Source organism: Monodon monoceros, unplaced genomic scaffold (assembly GCF_005190385.1).
Source record: "Monodon monoceros isolate NGI ecotype Baffin Bay Population unplaced genomic scaffold, NGI_Narwhal_1 Super_Scaffold_19, whole genome shotgun sequence".
In the NCBI taxonomy this organism is placed as follows: Eukaryota; Metazoa; Chordata; class Mammalia; order Artiodactyla; family Monodontidae; genus Monodon; species Monodon monoceros.
The window spans coordinates 43,405,825-43,422,385 of NW_021703775.1; the positions used below are offsets into that span (position 1 = coordinate 43,405,825).

The 16,561-nt window shown below is 44.4% G+C and overlaps 1 pseudogene; it reads right to left on the reverse strand.

Moving 5' to 3' along the window:
- Nucleotides 1–1,203: 1,203 nt before the first annotated feature.
- LOC114900384 lies at nt 1,204–1,443 on the reverse strand (annotated as a pseudogene).
- Nucleotides 1,444–16,561: the final 15,118 nt, after the last annotated feature.

A 16,561-nucleotide genomic window follows, 5' to 3' on the forward strand; every position in this document is an offset into this window, starting at 1 on the left:
ACTCCAGGTGAAGAGGTCAGCAAGAGCAAAGACATGGACATGGGAAAGCATCAGGTATCTTTGTGTAGCCAAGAGCCAAGTGTGTCTGGAGTATAGTGTATGATTAGAAAATAAAACTCCTAGTAGCTTTAATGAGATTATTGAGCACTTACCTTATGCCAGATGTTATTCTGAGTGCTTTATCAATATTAACCTTTAATCTTCACAACCCTATGAAGCAGTTACCATTATTAGCCCCATTTTCCAGGTGGGAACACTTGGGCACAGAGAAGGTAGGTAACTGGGCTTAAGTCCCACAGCTAGTAAGTTTACATTCTAGAGAGTCTGGCTTTAAAAGAGCGTTAGCACTTATCCCTGTTACTGGGAGATGAGACTGGAAAAAGAAAGTGGTCACATTAGAGAGGATGTTGGAATACTTGGTGCGACACAGAAATATTTATACTACCATGGATTGCGAAGGGAAGGAGGCAAGTCTTTACTGAGTACATACTATGTCTTCAAAATATGATGAGAGATAGATTTATTTTCTTTTTTTAATTAAATTTTTTATTAATTTAAAAAAAGGTAAGATCATAGGGAGCCAGCAATGCTACAGAAACATAGGGTTAGAGGCCTACCTAGAGAAAGACCCTGGTATTGGCAGAGACATATTGAGGCACTGTGTGTTTAAAGTCTGAGATCTAAAGAGAAAGAGTAAACTAGCCAGGGGTCACCATCCCAGTCCCTGCTTGACATCTGCTTCAGTTCATTCCAGGAGGAAAGAGAAGGGCAGGGAGGTAGACAGCATCTCAGCAAAGCCAGCTTCAGTTTTGGTCATCTCACCTACCGACCATATTTAAGGAGTTCCAGGTTAAGAGTTTAAAAGCATATGGCACCTAGGCTGTCATTCAGGAGAAGGGATCACATTCCAAGTCCAAGAAAACTCCTCCCTCAGATCTGAGAGTGTTCAGGGCTTCAGCTGAGCTCCTCTGGCTAACGAGTAGTCACTTGGTCAGTCCTGCTGCCTTGATCCCATCTCCAGGAGGGGCTACAGCCAGAGGGAGAAGAGGGAGTCCAGCGCCCAAGCCTTTTGAGGCACTATTAGATAGGGAAAAGAGGGGCCCTGGGGTCACTGATTCTAGGAGGGAAACTGGTAGGGGCAGCATGTCTTCTGGGCTGGACAGAGTGAAGCTTGGACATACAGCAGAACCATTCCTATTGGAGCTACAAGCCCCTAGAATTGCTCCACAGCCTGTCTTGCTCTCCCTTGAATCTGATCTGCTCCTGTACTGCACCTGTCATGGCCAGTCCATCTCCAACCCCCATCTCCCTAGAGCCAATGTGAGTCAGGTGGACAAAATTCATTGGTTCCCCAATCACGGCCCGGTCAGGACACCTCCTCTTCTTCTTCAGCTGGGGGTTCCCTACCATGCAGCAGCCCAGTTTGTGCCAAAATTCACTCATCCCCTGCTGGTTACAGTTTCACTCTGCCTGAGGCCCCAGAGGGCTCTTACTCTGGTGCCCTGACCGCCCACTCCTCACTCCCCTCAGGTGTAACAGCATCCTAGGTTTACTCAGCTGGACACATATAGAGAAAGTACAGTCTCTGGAGCCCTTAGCTGAGCAGTGAAGGTCAGCGTCTCAGACCCTGAGAGACTAGCAAGGTCAGAGAGTGGGGTGGGCAGGCAGGACCAAGATGATGTCTTCCACAGACTCGGAACCCTGCTCTACTCCAGCATTGAGGTGACCGGCGGCAGCTGGTGGGGGGGGTGTCCCGCTTGGGGCCCACCAGTGTGGGTTTTTCAGGCTCGCTCCTTGGCGGGGTGGTGAAGCCAAGGGCCGGCTGGCAGAGCTAGATTTCTTTTCTACATAATTCAGATGAGGAAACCAGGACTCTGAGAGGGTAAGTGACTTACCCAAATTCTCAAAGCTGTCAAGTGGCAGAGAAAGCCTTTGAGGACCTGTGTCTGAGCTAGTGTTCTTGCTTATCTAAATGTAGCCCACAGAATGCACGGCCTAGAGGGGAATGGAGTTCCGTGGTGAAGCTGGCTTGGGAAATGCTCAGATAATCCAAAACAGACCTGAATTTAATTGCAGATTTTCTCAGACTTTAATAGGCTACCATGCTTCATAAGGTGGACGTCTCACATTTCCAAAGCTAGTTGTACCACGATACCCTCCTTTCCCACCACCCCCAAGCCCTTTGTTCAAGTCACATTCAGTGGAGAGAGTGCTGGGAGGATACTAGTTTGGGAAAGCCTACATAGACCATACTGGAGAAAGGAAGGAAAGGTGTGTTTCCTGATCACCTGGGTGTGTGGCCACTCTTTACAAATACAAACAAAGGGCACTTGAATCTTACTTCCTGAGAACTACACAGAAAAGGCGTTATCTAAACTTCCACATCTCAGAAAGCTGGTGTGTTTTGTTTTTTGTTTTTGTCTTTGTTTAATTTTTGATCCCTAAAACAAATAAATTGTCTTTGTCTGTTTTAGGGATCAGAATGGAAAAAACTGATTTGATTTCTATGGTAGAATCTCCCAATTCCTAGTCCAGTTCTTTCATACCCTAAGGTTAAGATGTTGGGATGTCAAAACCCAAAAATATATGTAGGTCATGCTTGATTGGATTATGCCTGTGAACTTAATTTATATTTAGCTGGTGGTTTAATATATAATCCAGTGTTGCTATCATATCACTATAAAAGAAAGCATGTCCAAAAAAGAATACCTTTGCCCTCTCCCTTCCAAAAATCGTCATAAAGTGTAAAACTTATATCCAGCATGACTGGACCAAGTAAAACCTTAGGCATTAAGAAAGGATTCTGGGGCTTCCCTGGTGGTGCAGTGGTTAAGAATCTGCCTGCCAATGCAGGTGACACAGGTTCAATCCCTGCCCCAGGAAGATCCCACATACCGCAGAGCAACTAAGCCCGTGACCCACAGCTACTGAGCCCACGTGCCACAACTACTGAAGAGCCAGAGCTCCACAACAAGAGAAGCCACCGCAATGAAGAGTAGCCCCTGCTCGCCACAGCTAGAGAAAGCCTGCGTGCAGCAACGAAGACCCAACGCAGCCAAAAAATTAAATAAATTTTAAAAAAAGAAAGGATTCTGTAAATCTTAAACACTGTGTGAAAATAATATTCTTTGACTGGCTACAAATTCTGCCTGTCAAAGGACTTTTCTCAGGCAGTTTTTATTACATTTGGTAAGTTGGGTGGAACTTCCTTTTCAACTCTGGTAGTATTTTAAGAATTTGGGGGAGGATTATTGGAATGACCAGAAATGCTATTGGTGGTGGTTTTAATTACTCAATAAGATGACCTAATTTTAAGAATGAAAGGGCTACTTAATAACACTTGTTTTTATTTAGAGCGCCGGTGTGTGGGTGAAGCCTCCAAATTTTGCAAAAACTTCTAGAATCACTTGTAGTGTTATTTCATAGTCTGGGGAATGTTCGGTAGTGATCCCTTTTAAGCAGATTGGAAAATAGAATAGGAACATTGAGGATAATGCTAATTGCAACAAAATACAGATCCATCCCTCAACTAATTAATTACCAATATAAATATCTTCTTTCTTTTGGACACCATATAACGTGTACTTACGCAATGGAATGTTTCTCAAGTATAGGAAATTGGGATCCCCAGCCCCCAAGAAACATGCCTGCCTTGTGAAAAGCTCCTCGTCTTAGGAATCATGGGAATTGGAATTCAGTCCAATTCTGGTGACTTCTCAGTTTATGGAGGTGGGTAGGAATTCTGTTTTCAAGATCTTGGGTGAAAGGAAACTTGCAATGGGCATCCTGAATTGTAACCTTGGCACCCCCCTCCCTGTGAGCTCAGACAAATGGCTTCATCTCTTGTGCCTGTTTTTTTTTTTTTAATCTCCCAATTTCTATTCTCGTTCTTTTGTATCCAGAGGTACATGTCATCTGAAGCCTTATGCACTTTGCATAGTAAATCAGGAACAAATCCAGGAGGGAGAATGAGACAGAGAGACAATTACCTGGTTAGTAGCACTAAGTTTCTGCATAAATTTTGTGCTAGGCTTGATGAACCTATGGTAATGTATGATGTTTCATGTGCTGCACCGTGTCTTACACATTTATATATTTTCTCCTGGCCCTTGGGAAACTGAAGTCTCTGTGGAACATTCCATGAATGATCATCAGCATTACATTCTACTAAAATAACTGGGACCTATTTATAAACCACGGGAAATTGTTGTTGCTCAGGATACAGTCTGAATAAGTAATTTAGAAAATGGAAAACACTGTCAGTCATCCATATGTTTTCTCTATCTACTATTTTCCAAACTGGCCTTGAGTGTTCCTATCCCTATACCTTTGCTCATGCTGTTCTCAAAGCTAAGAATACCCTCCCCACTTTTCCAAATCCTCTTCTCCTTTAAGGTTCAACTCAAATGCCACTTTTTTGGGTAGAAATTTCCGTAGCTTTTTGACATGGCCCCTCACCGCCATAACCCAGGGATCTCTCTTTCCTTGCAATTGTGATTCACTTCTAGCCCCTAACACTTAGCACTTAAGTGCTCCCCTATTGTTCTCTCCTTTTTTAAAAAATAAATTTATATATTTATTGATTGATTTTTGGCTACGTTGGGTCTTCATTGCTGCATGTGGGCTTTCTCTAGTTGCGGCGAGCGGGGGCTACTCCTGGTTGCGGTGCACGGGCTTCTCACTGTGGTGGCTTCTCTTGTTGCAGAGCACAGGTTCTAGGCGTGCGGGCTTCAGTAGTTATGGCACTCAGTCTCAGTAGTTGTGGCACTCGGGCTCAGTAGTTGTGGCTCGTGGGCTTAGTTGCTCTGCAGCATGTGGGATCTTCCTGGACCAGGGCTCGAACCATGTCCCCTGCACTGGCAGGCGGATTCTTAACCACTGTGCCACCAGGGAAGTCCTGTTCTCTCCTTTTTGCCATTAGATAAAACTGGGATTTTCAGAGAGACTGTAAACTTCTTGAGAAGAGGGTCCTACATGAATAACCAAGAAAGCATCTAACACAGAGGTGAGAACACGGACAGCACTCAGTGCTGTTGGTATAAGGTGGTGGTTTTCAAGTGATCTAAAGCCAAGTGAAAGAAAATCACAGAAATCCTATGTGCAAAATAAAGGTTGACCTACTGTGGTAGAAGTTGTGGTAAAGGTAGGTACACTGGCATCCTGTCAGCTGGACCCTACTCTCTACCCTCTTCTGAGCAGGCCCTGGAGCACCCTCAGGGCGCAGGCTCCCTTTGTCCCCTGCCCTGCTGGTGCCCTATGTCCTCAGGCTTCCATGCTGGGAACCTCACCTTCCCTAGAACCCAAGGTTCCTCCGTTCCATTCTCTCCAGGCTTAAGCATAAATGTCTATTAGCTGAGCTGTTAAAATGTTTCATTAGCTGAGTGTGTGCTAATATTACGCACCCTCTCCAAAACAAGTGCATTCTCACAGTTTTTCTAAACAGAACACCTTGGCCTGACCCATGGATCCCCAACCAGTCAGTTGGAGAACTCGGTGTAGCTGATCATGGTGCAGTCCCTGCGGCCATATTCCCCCCTTCCTACTGCTCCAGCAAATTCCAGTAGAAATGCCTGCAGGATTGAAATTCTGGGGTTCCTTTCAACTCAAACTTCCTGGGCTTCCCTGGTGGCGCAGTGGTTGAGAGTCTGCCTGCCGATGCAGGGGACACGGGTTCGTGCCCCGGTCCGGGAAGATCCCACGTGCTGCGGAGCAGCTGGGCCCGTGAGCCATGGCCGCTGAGCCTGCACGTCCGGAGCCTGTGCTCCGCAACGGGAGAAGCCAGAGTGAGAGGCCCGCCTACTGCAAAAAAAAAAAAAAACAACAACAACAAACTTCCTGTCAACATAAACACACTCTTCCCCATAAGCAAACATTTCCTTGTTCCTTCATACTCCCAGTTAATTGCAAGGAAACAGAGTAAACAAATTTTTTGATGGAACTTTGGATGGCACAAGACACATCCCATTCAGAGCAGTAGGAACAGAATGCAAAGTGGCTGTACCATCCACCCTTTGACCCTGGCATCACTCCAGCCCAGCCCACCTCAGCACTGCATGGACTCCTCCAAGACTGACCTTGGCTGCCTGCTATCTTGGGCTTCATGCTTGCATTCTGGCTCCTCCCTTGATTAGATTACTGGGGCAACAATGCGTTTATCCTTGACTTTACATCCTGCTGACCTCCTTTTACGTGGGGATCCACTTTTCACTCCAGACCCTAATGCAGGCCCTGGTGCTCTTTACTATTGTTCACTGACCAGTGGCTCTTCTGGGTCCGCAAGATCCTGGTTGCTTCAAGACACCAGGCCCTGACAGCCACAAATGGTGAGCTGTATCTGCCAGCTAGAATCTGGGACCGTTTTCCAAGAGACCTTGCCTGGCTCTAAACTGTCTGTCCTACGAGCCCATTTCCATTCAGTCCCAAACTGAGCAACCCCAGTCTCAGTAGCCTCCTGACTTGACATCGTATGTGTTCTTCCAGCTATTTGACTTGGGCTTCCCTCTGCAAACATTAGCCTTGTTCACCGTTGTGCTCTGTGTCCTCTAGAGCCCTTTGCCAGCCCCACCCCCAGTACCTGCCCCACTACAAGAAGTCACACTCTCACTGTCACCACTATAGGACATTCCACTGGCCCCTGAGGAATCAGCATGAACCAGTCAGAGAAATCATTTTACAAACAGGGGGTTTTGATTTCCTTAAATTCTCCGTGTAGGGCAGGAGTTATCCTCAGAAGGAAATATAAAATAGGGGATATAAATCTGGACTCCTGGTCAAGAAGGAGGTACAGAACTTTTATAAAGGATAGATGATTTACTGTCTCTCCTACCATTCTACCACATGGGGTGAGGCCTGCTGGGAATGTTGTGAGGGAGATGTTTATCAGGAGGATAGTAAAGGACTTAGGACTCTTGTTATCTACCTTCCATAAGCAGGCATTTTTCTCTTTTGTATTTCTTAGGGAGAAAAAAAGTGTCAGCTTGAACTCCTCGTGCTTTTTTTTTTTGCGGTACGCGGGCCTCTCACTGTTGTGGCCTCTCCCGTCGCAGAGCACAGGCTCCGGACTCGCAGGCTCAGCGGCCATGGCTCACGGGCCCAGCCGCTCCACGGCATGTGGGATCTTCCCGGACCGGGGCATGAACCCGCGTCCCCTGCATCGGCAGGTGGACTCTCAACCACTACGCCACCAGGGAATACCCCCTCGTGATTTTTAAAAAATTTTTAATTAATTTATTTATTTTTGGCTGCATTGGATCTTTGCAAAGATCTTTCTCTAGTTGTGGTGAGCAGGGGCTACTCTTCATTGCGGTGTGTGGGCTTCTCATTGCAGTGGCTTCTCATGTTGCAGAGCTCAGGCTCTAGGCGAGTGGGCTTCAGTAGTTGTGGCACTGGGGTCAGTAGTTGTGGTTCGCGGGCTCTAGAGTGCAGGCTCAGTAGTTGTGACACAGAGGCTTAGTTGCTCCGTGGCATGTGGGATCTTCCCAGACCAGGGATCGAACCCCTGTCCCCTGCATTGGCAGGCGGATTCTCAACCACCGCACTACCAGTGATGTCCCCCTCATGTTTTCTTATGTAATAAAAAAGTCAAGCAAATGGCATGTCTTTGTTCGACCTGGACTCACAGCCTGCCTGCATTATCACAAGTGCTAAGAGGTGGAGCCTCTGTGTGCCTTGAGGATTATCATGCATTTTTTTTTCCAAGTGTTAAGCCTTTTTCCAAGCAGAAGGGGCCCATCTCAGGGCAGGCCATTATGATGCATAGTCCCTTGTTGATGTTTCAGCTAGTGTTAAATAAGTCTTTAGGGTTTTATTGTAAGGGTACTAAATTTGAAGTCAAGATTTCCAAAACCAGTTTTCCTTTTAACTGACTATGGGTACGTTATAGCCCAACGGGGTCCCTTTTGCTCATCTGTAAAATCATGAGGGTTGAGCCCATGCAACCTGAAAGAAACCCTCCAGCTCTGAAATTCCCCAACTTCATAATAAATCCTAGTTGGCATCTAGGCACTAATTGAAAATCTATAAACCAAAGATACTCTAGAATTGAATCTCTTGGTATCCCTCAGCAATAATAGTAATAATTAGGGTTTTAGCTACAATAAGAAATCATCTTCCTTTTTTATGAGGTAATATATCCATGGGACCACCTAGCATCGATAGGCCATCAATACATTTCAGTTAAAGAGGCATTTCCTATACTAATATTTCCCAAAATATAATTCTAGAAATCCTATTCTTTCACCTAGATTCACCAAGGCAATTGCGTCCTACAAGGTCCTTTATAATGTTTTTTATGTGTGCAGGATCCAAAGATCACACATTGCTAGTTATTAGTTCTCTTTAGTTATTCTTAATCTAGAACAGTCTCTTCCCATTTTTCATAACATTGATAAATTTGAGGAGTCTGGGTTGATTGTACTGTAGAATATTATATAATCTGAATTTACGGGATTGTTTCCTCATGTTGAGATTCAGATCTAATATGTTTGTCAGAAAAATGACTTCAGTGATGTTCATACTGTTATTTTTTAAAACTATTTTTTATTTTACCTTTAATATGTGATCAAATATTACAGAAATACATAGAGAGAAATGGAAGGTTCTCCAAAATGTCACCCCCAGAAATAACTGGTGTTTACATTTTAGTATATATGCCATCAGATTTTTTTTCATTTGCATTTAACAAAAATGGAACCATTTTCTATATCACTTTTGTAACTTGCTGTTTTCACTTGTTGCCGTATCTTAGAACACTTTCGGTGTGAGTACATATAGATCTACCTCATTTTTTTAGTGGTTTGTTTCCAGTTTCTGGCTATTAGGAACTATGCTGCAATCATTGTCTATGTAAATTTGCCTTTGTGTGCTTATGTGTTTCTGGTTACCTTCCGGAGTAAAATTCCTGGATCAACTTTGGTATTACAAACTTGCCACCACAAAAACATTACATCAATCAATACATTCACCAACAATGTGTGAGAGTGACTGTTTCCTCACATCTTATCCTGGTATTACTACTCTTTTTAATCTTTGCCAACTGGAAGTGAAAATCGCTATCTCATCATCATTTGAATTTTTAAACTATGAGCGAAGTTGAGTATATTTCTGTATGTCTATTTCCTGTTTTTGTTCCTTTTTCTGAGCTCTCTGTATATATCCTTTGCCTATTTTCCTACAGGATTATCCTTTACTTATTGATTTCTAAGACTCATTTTTATGCTAAAGAAATTAACCATTTATTTTTTGTACTTGTAATTATTATTTTGTCCAGCTAATTAGAGCACCTAAGTAACATCCTGTGAAATGTGCTCCAAAGAATCTGCCTAACTTAGGAAGAAGTCATGTTTAGATCCTCCTCTTTGAACTTTCCATATAGGGAAAAGAGCCAGAACACCTGCTTGACTTAAATCTCTAGTGTGAATAAAATATATGTATTCATACATATACATACACTGTATGTATAATTTGAAAGTGGTTGTTTTAAAAGATGTTTTCTCTGTGGTCATTTTCTTTCAAAAAAATAAACCACATTAAGATTCTTGAAAATTGGGCTGTGGTGGGTTATAAGGTAGAAGCAGAAATTGTTCTGAGGCTGGAAATAGGCTGTAGATTATTAAACCCAGTGTCTACAGGTGGCCAAATCTCCCCTCTCCCCCTCCGCAATGACTGGACATAGTGTGGAACCCATCACTCTGGAAGGTCTCAGGAAGCTCTGACAAGTAGAGCATCTTCAGAAGGTAGACTCTGTCCACTTAATTTTCTCCCACCTTGAGCTGCTGGGTTTGGTTGCGTGGTGGCCCGCTAGCAGCCTGCAGATCGCGCTGTTAGGTGTACTGCAGGCCTAAGTTCACTCTTTAGAAATCTTTCCAAACAGAAAGGAATTGTGGGCCAAAGTTTCGTTGTTTTTGTTTTGCCTTTCCTATCCCAACCAAGTTGGATTCCTTTTCTCACAATTTGGACCATGTCCTTGCATTTCCTATGAATAAGATTGTCAGCTTCAGAGACGTCTATATTTGGTGATAGGGAATTACGTTCAGCAGTTTTACAACGTTCTCCCTAATCATCTCTCCTGGTCCCTGGATGTGCTGGCTCTGTGCCCAGTACAAAAATGAAAGATTAGTTAACTGGATGCACTAGGTACATGGCCGCCAGCTGCATTTAGGACGCATGATTAACTCTCTTACTTCTCCTAAGTGCTGCCCACACTGCTCTACCCTAAAAGTAATGCAGTTCTTTCTTGTTCAATACTATTGACTCCTCTAGAGAAAGAAACAGAGAGAAAAAAGTCTCTAACTTTTGATAGCTCAGAGCTGGATCTGTCAGCAATCTGAAATACATTCAGTCTCTGATAATAAAACATTTTCGTATGTCGCTCAGAGGGAGTTAGAAGACATTACCGCCGAATTTGATTTCACATATGTGAAATCATGAGGTTCATGAGGGCAAAAGTAAGATGTCAACACCCAGCCCCCAAAACAGCCACGAAATAGGAAATAAACACATACAGCCAAGAAATAGGAAATAAGGAAACAAGCGTACTTTCTGAGTGATAAACTCTGAAATCAACACTTAATAGCACTGGGCAGAGATATGTAAAATCTCCTTAAAGGGGCAGAAATCAATCATCTAGCCTATGCCTTTAAGGCTTGACTGCTGTCCACTCAAGCATAAACGCGTATTTAAAGAAAAAACGCACATTATTTGTAAAAGAAAACATAGAAATGTTACATGGCAGCTTTTTGGGTTGTTATATAATATGGATATATTAATTTTGTCTCGTCACTGCTATTCTTTCCATCTGTCTTTCTTCCCATGGGAGATACTCACTGGAATAAAAATATTTTTCCCTATATTTTTTTTTACTTGCTAACATAGTGGATCTGCTTGAGAGCTGTTATTAAACACACTCATCTGACTTGGTTGGGATAGAGCCACCAATACCTTCTGAATTTAAGCTACAGCTGAAATATTTTGATAAGAAAAACAGGAAATTGCTCTACAAATAAACCAAGGTACACTCAGGATTGAATCAAAACTTTTCCTTCATGGGAAATAACCTAGCGATATCTCTGTTTTCTTTTGAACGGAAAAGAGCTGGCACAGTATATGGCTTGTTGTACCACTGTTAAATTCGTTCAGATTAGGTCTTATGGGTGAAACATACTGACGATCGTATCCTTTGGGTGGGCTCCTCAGCAGCTGTCCAATGAACTAGGCTTCATAAGCAGAACACTGAGAAAAATATTTCTGCTGCTTCATGGACACACCCGTAACACACTCATACAATGGTCTCCCCATGCCCTGGACTTACACACACTCTGTAGTACGCAGCGAACAGTTAGCGTTCAAAAATTATACATGTTGATTTGATGTACCACAAGGATATTCCTCCTAGCTAGTCATCTGTCAGGGATATGTATCTCCTAAAAACTTTTAATTGCTAGAGATTTTGACTGAATTTTGACAATCAGATTTGAGGGTCCCCTACCACCTCACCAGTTAGAAGAAAGAAAAACAAACAAAACAAAACTACTGCACTCCTCAGCCTTCTGATTTGAGTGATTGTGCCGTGATGACTTAATTTGCTTTGCATACTTTGCGGAGGAATTTAAATAGCTCAGATGCTTAACTCTTGAAAAAGTGGTTACTAGTCACATCACACATAGCAACTACTTCCTTTAAGAAATGTCACAAGGATGTTTATAATTTATTGCTGGGCTTGTTCAGCATAGCATACAGATCAACTTACATATTTACATCCAGCATCAAATAGGATTTTAAAGGCACTGCTCAAGCCAATCAAAGTAGGCACCCTTACTGGCAACCCCAAGGCTCTGCTTTTCCTCACTCTAGCATTTTTCTAGATGTTAAAATAATCCCATGCCTATGATGTAGGAGTGCATATATGTGGTCAGAACCACAAAACACAAGTAAAAGTTGGCACAGGCACCATTCCATGAGTATCCGTAGCACTCAAAGCTGTTGACCATAGGAGAAGGGAACTCCAAAGCAAAGGCTTCGCTGGAAACCACGGCCACGTGGATTTAGTGGTCACTGTTCATAGGCCCTGGGGAATAGTTGTATGACTGGCCCCAAACCACAGTGATGTCAGTGACCTTGTGGAGTTGATCCCTAATATCATACCTAAAAGCACAGGTAGCAAATTGTCTCGGCTGAGTAAATGGATCCTGAGATGAGAAGGACTTTGGAATAGGCCTACGGTTCCTGGGACTACCATCCTGATAAAACCCTCTCTAACTGCTAAATGCTGTCTGAAATTGCCTTATTTCTTTGGCTTAGGGCTTTGATACGCCTTTTTAAAATGAAAATATTTGAGAGAGGTATAATACTGTATGCTGTTCTTAATTACCCGTGTCTTAATATGAATAAGGAATAGCATGTTCCTAAGATAAAGTATCCACAGAGCTTGGAGATGTAGGAAGAACCTGCCTGCAATGAACCCTTGGGTAAAGGATGCTCCTGAAGGTGAGGAGCTAAGGGCTTGATGCCTGATGTTTTGCTAATGGCCTCCCTCGGAACCCTCGTAAGTTTCATTCCCATGGCGAGCCCTGGTGTCTAAGCTGCCTGCTGGTGACCCCGTACAAAGCTGCAGCAAACCGAGTGAGCTGCCTGGGTCCTGAGCAGAAAGAAGAACTGCTGCTCCACAGAGGCAGTGTTGTGTAGCAGAAAGAAATGCGACTTGTGGATCGCAAACCCTTTTGTAGCTTTCTGTGGCTTCTTCCTATATGATCAAGTCTCCTCCTATGGAACATCAGCCCACCCTAGATATTTACAAAATTAACATTTCAAGTTAATTCCCAAACCCAGCCCAGCCCTGAGAGCCTGCCAGTGCACAGGGCTGCAGAAACCCTTCCACAGCAAGTAATGGCAATCAGTGGATCTCAAGAGAAGGGCCAATGCCCCATCTGCATTCTTCACTCGTTGCCACCATCGTGTCTCTGCCCAGAGATTTAAGATTTATTTTGCACCTTTCTGAGTGAATCTCAAAGCCCTTTACAGGCAAGAATAAGGGTTATCCCAGGACAGGACTCTTAGTCTGTATTCATCAGATTATACTTGGCCAAAGCAACAGTCGCAGTTGGAAGCAGGAACAGCCTTCATGTTTCCTAAGAAGTCTGGTAGGGATTTTGAAATCACAGGTTGAGTCTGGAGTATGAGACACGTCTCAAAGTAACTAAAATATGTGGCAGGGGTGTGTTTCACTGTGACCTACACATAGCATATGCTGTTTCCTTTAATCCAATTGGCCAGGTGGTGATAGTGGGCAGTGGATAATAATAACAACAGCAACAACTAACATTTACATAGCATTTACTATGCACCAGACACTGTTCTAAGACTTGCACATGCATTAACTGATAACATCCTATAAGACAGGTACTATTTGTATCCTCCCACTTGACAGATGAAAAAACTGAGGCACAGAGAGTTTAAGTAACTTGCAAAGGGCATATAACAATAATTGAATTAATTACATTTTAAATTCTCAAAATAACTACTACTGATATTACCTTCATTTTGCAGAGAAGGAAGTTGAGGCTCAGAGGCAAGTAATGTATCGAAGGTCACACAGTGTTGAAGTGGTGGCATGGCCCACCCCTAACATTTGGGGGAGCTGGAGCAAGAGTACAGAGACCCATATTCCAAGGCAAAACTTTTACATCAAGCTCAAGTTAAACAAAATGTGCTCTCTTCCGTTGTTTTGAAGAATATACCTTCAAAACAACCTGGAAGACCAGATTCAAATTTAGAATTTTCAGACTTCTTGGTCTGAGCCAGAAGAGGTGTGGCACAGAGAGTCATACCCCAGTCCCTGGCCCAGTACCCTTCTCTTCTCACCCCTGAAACTCACATCCAGAAACTCTAGTGTGCATGACCTACTCCTGTCCATACTCTCTACAAACAGCTGCCCTAAGCCACCCTGAAACCTAGGGTATGCATACCCCGGGGAGGACACACCTGGGAGTGGCCTGCACAGGTCCTGGAAGCAGGCTCAGGGCTACTGACAGGGGAATTCTGGTGTCTTATTATGGTCTAGGGGGAGGGATATGGGCTCTGGTGGGCATGTTTTTTGACCTGGTTTTTTTTTGTTTTGTTTTTGCGGTACGCGGGCCTCTCACTGTTGTGGCCTCTCCTGTTGCGGAGCACAGGCTCCGGACGCGCAGGCTCAGCGGCCATGGCTCACGGGCCCAGCCGCTCCGCGGCATGTGGGATCTTCCCGGACCGGGGCACGGACCCGTGTCCCCTGCATCGGCAGGCGAACTCTCAACCACTGCGCCACCAGGGAAGCCCTGACCTGGTTTTTGACCTTCACTCCATGGGGTGGAGCACACCTTGAAGAGGGCCGCAGTGGGACCCTCTGGAGCTCATGGCCCAGGGCAGAGGGCCCAGTTGCCTGGCTCTGAGAGTGGCATTGGTCACAGTACCAGGGCTTCAAACATGTCTGCCCGACTCCAATGTCCTTGCCCTACTCAACCACCATTAATGTCACCCCTCTGCCTCTGACCCCAATTTGGAAATTGAAGCTGAAGAGGAATGCTGTGGGAAGGAAGGAACCCTAAGAGTAGGGGGCACAGAGATTTCCCCTCACCCACTCTCACACTTTCCCTTTTCCACTGGGTCCTGCCTCTAGCAGCTGGCCAGGCTGCATAAACACGGCCCGGAGCAAATCCAAATCCTGACCACACCCTTCCTTGTTTACGAACACAAAGCAGGGAAAGAAAGAATAGGCACTGCCTCGAAAATGTTTCTTTTAAAAAATCTGTTAATTCTCTCTAACCCTGGAAGATAACACTTCTGAAAAAATAATTTACCTAGAGAAAGCCCTTTTTCTTTCTTCAGACTTTAGCACAGCCAAAAGGCCTGCCTAGCCAGTCCCTCTACTGCAGTTACTTCCTGGCACCTGGCATGGGCTATTTACAGGGTTTTAGGAAGGAGCCTGTCAATCTGTCCAGGCTTCTAAATTTAGTTTCCATACATAAAAGCAATTTCCTGTGTTGGTTATCATAATTAAAATTTTCCACAGGCTTAATTTTGTATTGTTGACACTCGAATATCATCATTCATGGTGTCTTGCTGCCTTTTCAAAGAACCACTTTAACACCCTGACACACCAGCAGCTTGCAAGCCCCGGCACTCAGAGCTGAAACTCCAGTGGGCAATGCCCGTGGATTTGGATTGCTGCAGGGCATTCCCACTCATCCGAGGGCTGGGCTCATTAGCACCCTCTCTCCTTTTCCAAAGGCACTGGGGGAGTGAAGACAGACCTGCCCAAATACCAGAGCCCTTGTGTCGTAGTCCTGGAACCTCAGAAATCCACCCAAAGCAACATGAACAAAACATGGTGTTTTGTCATAAAGAGCAGGCCAGACTTGACAGGGAATGTATCAGATCTTTCCAAAGGATTGGAAACAGAATTATGAAAGGCACCAGTAACTGATCTTTCTTCTTGCCAACCCCTATGCCGCCACGATAGTTTATTGTATCTCTTCTTTCTCCCTGCAATCCACTTTTCTCTGCTTCCCCACTCCTCTGCACCCCAAATAGCTGGGCAGGCAGCACTGCATGTCCTCTGGTTTGGAGCTCTGGTTTAACTGCAGCTCAATTCCAAATCCAGAGCATCTGATTGGTCCAGCCTGAGTCAGGCGCCCATGTCTGGTCCAGTTGGCTGTGGCTAAAGAGGATGGATAGATTCTGGGACAGTACAAATAAACCTGCAGGTCACATCCTCGGGGTGGAGTGGGTGAGAAGTCCTCATGAAGAGGGGGTGGGCAAATGCTCTAAAGTAGTGGCCCCCAACCTTTTGGGCACCAGGGACTGGTTTCGTGGAAGACAATTTTTCTACGGATGGTGGGTGGGGTGGGGGGATGGTTTGGGGATGATTCAAGTGCATTACACTTATTGTGCACTTTATTTCTATTATTATTACATTGTAATATATAATGAAATAATTACACAACTCACCATAATGCAGAATCACAGGGAGCCCTGAGCTTGTTTTCCTGCAACTAGATGGTCCCATCTGGGGGTGACGGGAGACAGTGACACCCGAAGTGTGTTGCTTATGTCCAGTCTACTCCGTAATCTCGTTTTGGTTGCTGTCACTGCAGAAAACCATGCTTCACGAAGATAGGATGCTGGAAATGGAAGCAGGCTTTTTGGTGCTTTTGTGGCAATCTCAGGCTATTCCACCTTGACTTTAATCCAGAACGTATGGAGATTTGAAGTTGTCTCAAACATAGTTTTAAGGCCACTGTCATTTGTGATCTCAAGCAGTTGATCCTCTTCTAGCATGGACAAAGTCGATTCACCTGGCTTATTCACGAACGGGCCGTGGATCCATTCCTTCCCCCGTCTGGGGGTCTTTTGTGGTTGGGTAGTAATGCTCAAACTCTTTTGAAAGCTGAGACTCTTTTGAAAGCAAAACTTCTGCTAATGTTTGAAACATGTCAAAAATCCCAATGTTCACTCGTCGCCCCCATAATTCCAGTTTGGCTTTGAATGCAGCCACTTTATCTGCTGACTTGAACACAGTTGTCATTCT